Raw genomic sequence first — 7080 nt, forward strand, 5'->3', positions numbered from 1 at the left:
CTGCTGATTCCCTCCTGCTGTCTATATAAGCTGTGACCTTCTGGCTAATAAACGAGACTTGGTCAGAATACTGTCTGGTCTCCATTTCTCACGTCTCTTGTCCCATCCAATTCCCACTCCCCGCTCCAGGGTCTGCGTTGAATATCCCGCGGGTCGGGACAAACTCCCAGTTCTGTTTGTCTACCAGGTTCATATTAAGGGAAAGGATCTAGAATGGGGTATATAGAGTGACTGGTACTGGTTTCTAGCAATGGAGCCCCCTAGCAGTGATTGAGTGAAATGTGATTTTTTCTTGCAATGTTTTGCAGGAATCAACCATTGGTGTCTTGCATAAAAGACAACATTCAAGGAAATCAGCAAGATTACCAAGTTTACAATAAGTCTATTCAAAATAGAAAGACTGAGGTCTTACTACATGTATCATATCCGCAGGGTTATCTCATCTGTAGCCAATATTTCTAAAGTGTGTGGTAAAACTTGTTATGGAGTTGAAATTATGGAAGACTCAGGGATTGTTCTTCAAAGATCAGATGTTGGACTAGGGCTCAGACCCTTCAAAACTCTTGTACAGACCGGGTTACAGGCCCCTCACATGCAGTTCGTGAGCCAGGTAATTGGAAAAGATCTCAGGAGCCATTGATAGAGTTGACATCCTTCATTCCAATGAGAGCTCAGTCCCCAACTTCTTCAGTAGCAGTAGCAGTGGCTTCCGCCAGCCTTCAGCAGATCCAGCAGCAGCAGTGGTGGCCTCCCGAGTCATCCCAGGGGCCCTGGCAGCAGCAGCTTGTAGCAACAGCCTCCAGCAGCAGTAGCAGGCCCACCCTCCAGGGCATCCTGGGGACAGGGGGCCCTGTGGATCAGAGATGCTTGTCCTTTATACTTAAGTCCAATAACCCAGGAACACCTGGGTGCCCACACGCATCCACAAACAATAGCCAAGGAATACCTGGGCACATGTGCAGTTATTTACATCAAATGCTTAGCAAGATTCCGAACCCTCCCCAGAGGGAGCCTGACCATTTACTTTCACTTTCCTTAAGTCAGGGCTAGATAAGGCTGGCTGCTTTGTTTTTCTACATCTTTGATGGTGGGTAATGTTGATCTCTTTCCCAGTATCCGTGGGAATATGTACCTCAAGTACCTTAAAGAGATCCCTGGGAATAAGTACAGTTGGGCAAGTGAAGTTGGAAATGGTGTCAACCCCCCAGAAAAAAACCGGGTCACAAGGTGGTCTTGTTGTCCCTGTGANCCAGGAACACCTGGGTGCCCACACGCATCCACAAACAATAGCCAAGGAATACCTGGGCACATGTGCAGTTATTTACATCAAATGCTTAGCAAGATTCCGAACCCTCCCCAGAGGGAGCCTGACCATTTACTTTCACTTTCCTTAAGTCAGGGCTAGATAAGGCTGGCTGCTTTGTTTTTCTACATCTTTGATGGTGGGTAATGTTGATCTCTTTCCCAGTATCCGTGGGAATATGTACCTCAAGTACCTTAAAGAGATCCCTGGGAATAAGTACAGTTGGGCAAGTGAAGTTGGAAATGGTGTCAACCCCCCAGAAAAAAACCGGGTCACAAGGTGGTCTTGTTGTCCCTGTGAAGTAGAACTCCCTCTTCTTGAAATACTAGGAAGTCCTAATCTAATTTCTGCTTTCCTCCCTAGCCTCTCACTTATTCTTATCCAGGGGAAGAGCAGGACCTGGGTGAGTGAGACAGGGAACAGTTCATAGGGCATACATAGCTGACCCACTTTCAGAGTGGTCTGCTCCCATGAGCTCATATGAAGGAGTCCCTTACCAAGTAGGGCTTCTCCACCTCATGGTGGAAGGTTCACTCAGCCTGGTTCAAGAGAGACTGTTTTGTCCAAGCTTGATTCTGATTCAGTGTAACCAAAGCTAGTCTGATCCTGACTTCAGGTCTAGTTGGTAATCGGTTCAGAACACATGGGGAAAGTGAGGTGAATGGTACCTCAAACACCAGTCTGGGTTCTGACTTGCTATGGTGTCTCTCCACAGGCTCTTGCCACAGTACACCAGCTATATATTGCTGCTGGCCCCATGTTCAGTGCTCCACACCAGTGTGCAGAAGAGCTGAGGCCAGGCTGAGGATTTCCAAGACTTCCAGGTGCCCCCTGACAGTGTGTGGTATTACTGGCAATAGGATCAGGCTGTCTTCCACGAAGGGAGATACCACTATTCCTGGCAGCTACCATATAGTGGGGTAGCTCTCAGCTGGCATTGTGGAAATGTGCCATAGAGTGAAAGCATCTCAGTGGAGCTCCTGGGAAAGACCACTCCTAAAGAGGAAAGGCTGCTTTCATAATGTTGTGAAACCTCTTCCAACTTGCTGTCCCAAGGCAATGTTGGGCTGCTCCAGAGCCCAAACAGGCATTGCCAATGTTGAAATAGTCTTTTGCTAACTGGGGTCTGTCATGATTGCCTAAACTCTACCCTGTCTGTGCTCATGGACAGAGTATCTCAGGTTACATGGGGCACCTGATGTGCTGGCTTTCATACCATGGACCTGTCTCCCCTGTGTAGGTGGATTCTGAACTCTAACTTCTAGGGAACAGGGCCTGCAATGCCTACTGTGAACTCACTCAGCTTATTAAGGCTCTTGTACGCTAGTGAGATAGCCCTGGGGACAGGCCTAGCTCAGGATGAAGATAGGCATTACTATTAGCTCTTTCTACCATGTTGAGTAGTTGGGTTCTACTAATTTCACCTGGCAGAAGTGCAGCAGGGCCTATTTCAACAAGCTGCTAAAGGAATGGCCACTTCCATGACTTTGACAGCATCTAGCGGTCCCACGGAGGGAAATGGCAGTCTGGAGTGGATAAAGATGAGAATAAGAGTGATGGGATTTCCATCTTCTAAATGCCTTTTTAAAAAGTATTTGAAGTGACTCCTTCTCTTCCAGTCCCAGGCACTTTGGCAGCTGAGGGTTACTATACAGACATGGCCAAGTCCAAGAACCACACCACATACAACCAATCCTGGAAATGGCACAGAAANCCATCCAATTCCCACTCCCCCCTCCAGGGTCTGCGTTGAATATCCCGCAGGTCGGGACAAACTCCCAGTTCTGTTTGTCTACCAGGTTCATATTAAGGGAAAGCATCTAGAATGGGGTATATAGAGTGACTGGTACGGTTTCTAGCAATGGAGCCCCCTAGCGGTGATTGAGTGAAATGTAATTTTTTCTTGCAATGTTTTGCAGGAATCAACCATTGGTGTCTTGCATAAAAGACAACATTCAAGGAAATTAGCAAGATTACCAAGTTTACAATAAGTCTATTCAAAATAGAAAGACTGCGGTCTTACTACATGTATCATATCCGCAGGGTTATCTCATCTGTAGCCAATATTTCTAAAGTGTATGGTAAAACTTGTTATGGAGTTGAAATTACAGAAGACTCAGGGATTGTTCTTCAAAGATCAGATGTTGGACTAGGGCTCAGACCCTTCAAAACTCTTGTACAGACCGGGTTACAGGCCCCTCACATGCAGTTCGTGAGCCAGGTAATTGGAAAAGATCTCAGGAGCCATTGATAGAGTTGACATCCTTCATTCCAATGAGAGCTCAGTCCCCAACTTCTTCAGTAGCAGTAGCAGTGGCTTCCGCCAGCCTTCAGCAGATCCAGCAGCAGCAGTGGTGGCCTCCCGAGTCATCCCAGGGGCCCTGGCAGCAGCAGCTTGTAGCAACAGCCTCCAGCAGCAGTAGTGGGCCCACCCTCCAGGGCATCCTGGGGACAGGGGGCCCTGTGGATCAGAGATGCTTGTCCTTTATACTTAAGTCCAATAACCCAGGAACACCTGGGTGCCCACACGCATCCACAAACAATAGCCAAGGAATACCTGGGCACACGTGCAGTTATTTACATCAAATGCTTAGCAAGATTCCGAACCCTCCCCAGAGGGAGCCTGACCATTTACTTTCACTTTCCTTAAATCAGGGCTAGATAAGGCTGGCTGCTTTGTTTTTCTACATCTTTGATGGTGGGTAATGTTGATCTCTTTCCCAGTATCCATGGGAATATGTACCTCAAGTACCTTAAAGAGATCCCTGGGAATAAGTACAGTTGGGCAAGTGAAGTTACTTCTGTGAACTCACTCAGCTTATTAAGGCTCTTGTACGCTAGTGAGATAGCCCTGGGGACAGGCCTAGCTCAGGATGAAGATAGGCATTACTATTAGCTCTTTCTACCATGTAGAGTAGTTGGGTTCTACTAATTTCACCTGGCAGAAGTGCAGCAGGGCCTATTTCAACAAGCTGCTAAAGGAATGGCCACTTCCATGACTTTGACAGCATCTAGCGGTCCCACGGAGGGAAATGGCAGTCTGGAGTGGATAAAGATGAGAATAAGAGTGATGGGATTTCCATCTTCTAAATGCCTTTTTAAAAAGTATTTGAAGTGACTCCTTCTCTTCCAGTCCCAGGCACTTTGGCAGCTGAGGGTTACTATACAGACATGGCCAAGTCCAAGAACCACACCACATACAACCAATCCTGGAAATGGCACAGAAATGGCACTAAGAAACCTTGATCACAAAGATAGGAATCTCCTAAGGGAGTAGACCCCAAGTTCCTGAGGAACATGAGCTTTTGCCAAGAAGCACAAGAAGGGCCTGAAAAAAACACGTGCCAACAATGCCAAGGCCATGAGTGCATGTGCTGAGGCTATCTTGTAAAGCCCAAGGAGGTCAAGCCCAAAATCCCAAAGGGCACCAGCCGCAAGCTTGATTGACTTGCCTACATCACCCACCCCAAGCTCGGAAAGCGTGCCAGTGCTTGCATTGCCAAGGGTCTTGGGTTCTGCCAGCCAAGGCTCAAACCAAGGCCCAGGACATGGCTTCAACTGCAGCTCTAGCTCAAGCTTCAGTTGCAACTCCAGCTCAGGCCCCCAAAGGTGCCCAAGCCCCACAAAGGCTCTGGAGTAGAGGTCTCTGTCTGCCAGTGTGAGGACAGAAGGACTGGTATGGCCCCTGGGCTGTTGTCTGCATGGGGCTGGTGTCCTGTGTTTGTATGAATAAACCTGAGGCAGGAAAAACAAAAGTATTTGAGGTGGTTTTTATTATACACTAAATTCTGGTAAATATTGGGTCTGTTCTTAGCCTCCCTTCTGGTCCATCCATCCATGTCCCTGTTCCTGTCCCAGTCCCAGGACTGTGCTGTAAGTGGAGGATGGAGCAGTTATCTTGCCTTCAAGAAATGGGAACTTTCTCATACAGCATAGAACTGGTAACAGCCTGGGGGTGGGAGTGGTCCCATGGGTCAGTCTTCCTCTGTGTCACTGGGGCCCATGTACTGGCACACAGCATCACAGTGAAGCTCCACCAGCTGGTTCTCCCTCTCTAGCTGCACCAAAGCCCGGCTCCATGCTCTGTCCCAGCCCAGCAGGTGTCCCACCCTTCCAGCCTGTGGCCCCAGCACCACCATTACTCAGCTGCCCTCCGTCTTGGGAACCAGGGTCTCCCACATGTGTTCTCAGGTCTTCTAGGACTTGGCCTTCATCTGTTCAACACACACATGTATCTGGGCTCAGGACATCTTCAATCATCATCTTGGTGTTGTAACGCTGGCTGCCTTTGTACAGCTTGTCCACAAACCACACATGCAGATCCCTGTGCAACCAGTGTTGACTCCTGGGGGATGCTTTCCCTTTCTTGGCTGGAGGCCCATCCTCTCTGTCTGGAAGGTGTTTCCACTTTCTCTCCAAGTCTTCCCACTGGCCATGGAGGTCCTGATTCTGTGGGGACTTCCAAGATGAGTCTGTTCCATGCTGTTGCCCTGGGGAACTTTTGCTCACCTGGCTGAGATCTAGAGACTTATCAAACTCATCCTGAGTGACAGGCCACAGGCAATACTCACTAACAGTCACCATGTGGCCTCCCCACTGCCAGATGAACCATGGCCCAAACGTTGTCAGGATCCAGCCTTCCATCTTCCCATAGAGGCCTCAATGAGGGCCAGAAAGCACCATGACAGCTCGTCCAGGCACCAGCCCTTGAGGCTGGTCTTCCTCTTCCTTCTCTTGCTCTTCATCTAGCCTTGGCAGGTGGTAGGGGATGGTAGGGGCCAAATTCTGGGTCTTCGTCAGGTAGGTGCTCAGCCCTAACCTCTTGGGCCTCAGTGACTTGATGTGGGGCTTCACTACTTGACTGAAGGTGTGGCCGATGCCCTCGCCAGGTTTCCAGACCATGCCCTGCAGCATGGCCAGACCGTAGGCCTCCACAGGGACTGCCTCATAATCGACCTCCTCTGGCACCATCTCAGCCCGGGGTTTGCTGTCTGCCCCTTCCCCACTGGGGGTGCATCCTTTCTGGATCATGGGGATAGCAAGGGTGTGGTTGACACCTGTGTTCTCTCTCTCCTCCAGAGACTTCTTAGATTCCTCAAAGAGCTCCTTCATGGCCTGGGACAGCACCCCACTCACCAAGACATCAGTATCCATGGATGGCCCAGGGAGCTGGGCCTGGGGCTGCCTGCGATGACCATTCTTGATCAAAGGGATGGTGAGTTCCTTGGGGGTTCTTGAGGGCTTCACACTCTGCAGCTCCCTCCCTTCCACAGTCTTCAAGAAATCCTTCTCTGAGGCCAGCCCCATGCTCTCTCCCGGGTCCAACAGCCACCTCCGGGCAGAGGTATGAGTGAAGCTGAATGAAACTGGGAGAGTAGAAGCTTCTGCTACCTGCAAAACACCGTCTTTGACTTGCGCCATCTTGCACCTCTTCCCAGCTTGCTGGGAAGTTTTGTTTCCCGAATGCCTTTTCAGTGGTCAGAGTCAAGGAGGGAGAGCCCTTAAATCTCTCATGTGGAAGTGGCAAGCTTCCTGCACCTTCAGAGTGGATGTTCTTCACCAGCATTGTGGGCTGTGGTGCTCCCTGACAGTGGGTTTCACGACTGCATGTCAGGTAGGATCCAGTGAGAAAGGGAATCTGCTCCAGGTAGTTCAATAGAGGGAATTTGTTAATCATTTTCAATATCAAAGATGTCAAAAGCTGAAAGAACAAAGGGGTCAATAAGGTCACCTAGACGTATTTTGCAGACACTACAGAAAAGCTGAGTCGTCTTTCC

At 49.3% G+C, this 7080-nt stretch overlaps 1 pseudogene; it reads right to left on the minus strand.

Moving 5' to 3' along the window:
- Positions 1–5277: 5277 nt before the first annotated feature.
- Positions 5278–6724, minus strand: LOC103603256 (annotated as a pseudogene).
- Between the last annotated feature and the right edge of the window lie 356 nt (positions 6725–7080).

Source organism: Galeopterus variegatus, unplaced genomic scaffold, assembly GCF_000696425.1.
Source record: "Galeopterus variegatus unplaced genomic scaffold, G_variegatus-3.0.2 Scaffold4523, whole genome shotgun sequence".
NCBI lineage: Eukaryota > Metazoa > Chordata > Mammalia > Dermoptera > Cynocephalidae > Galeopterus > Galeopterus variegatus.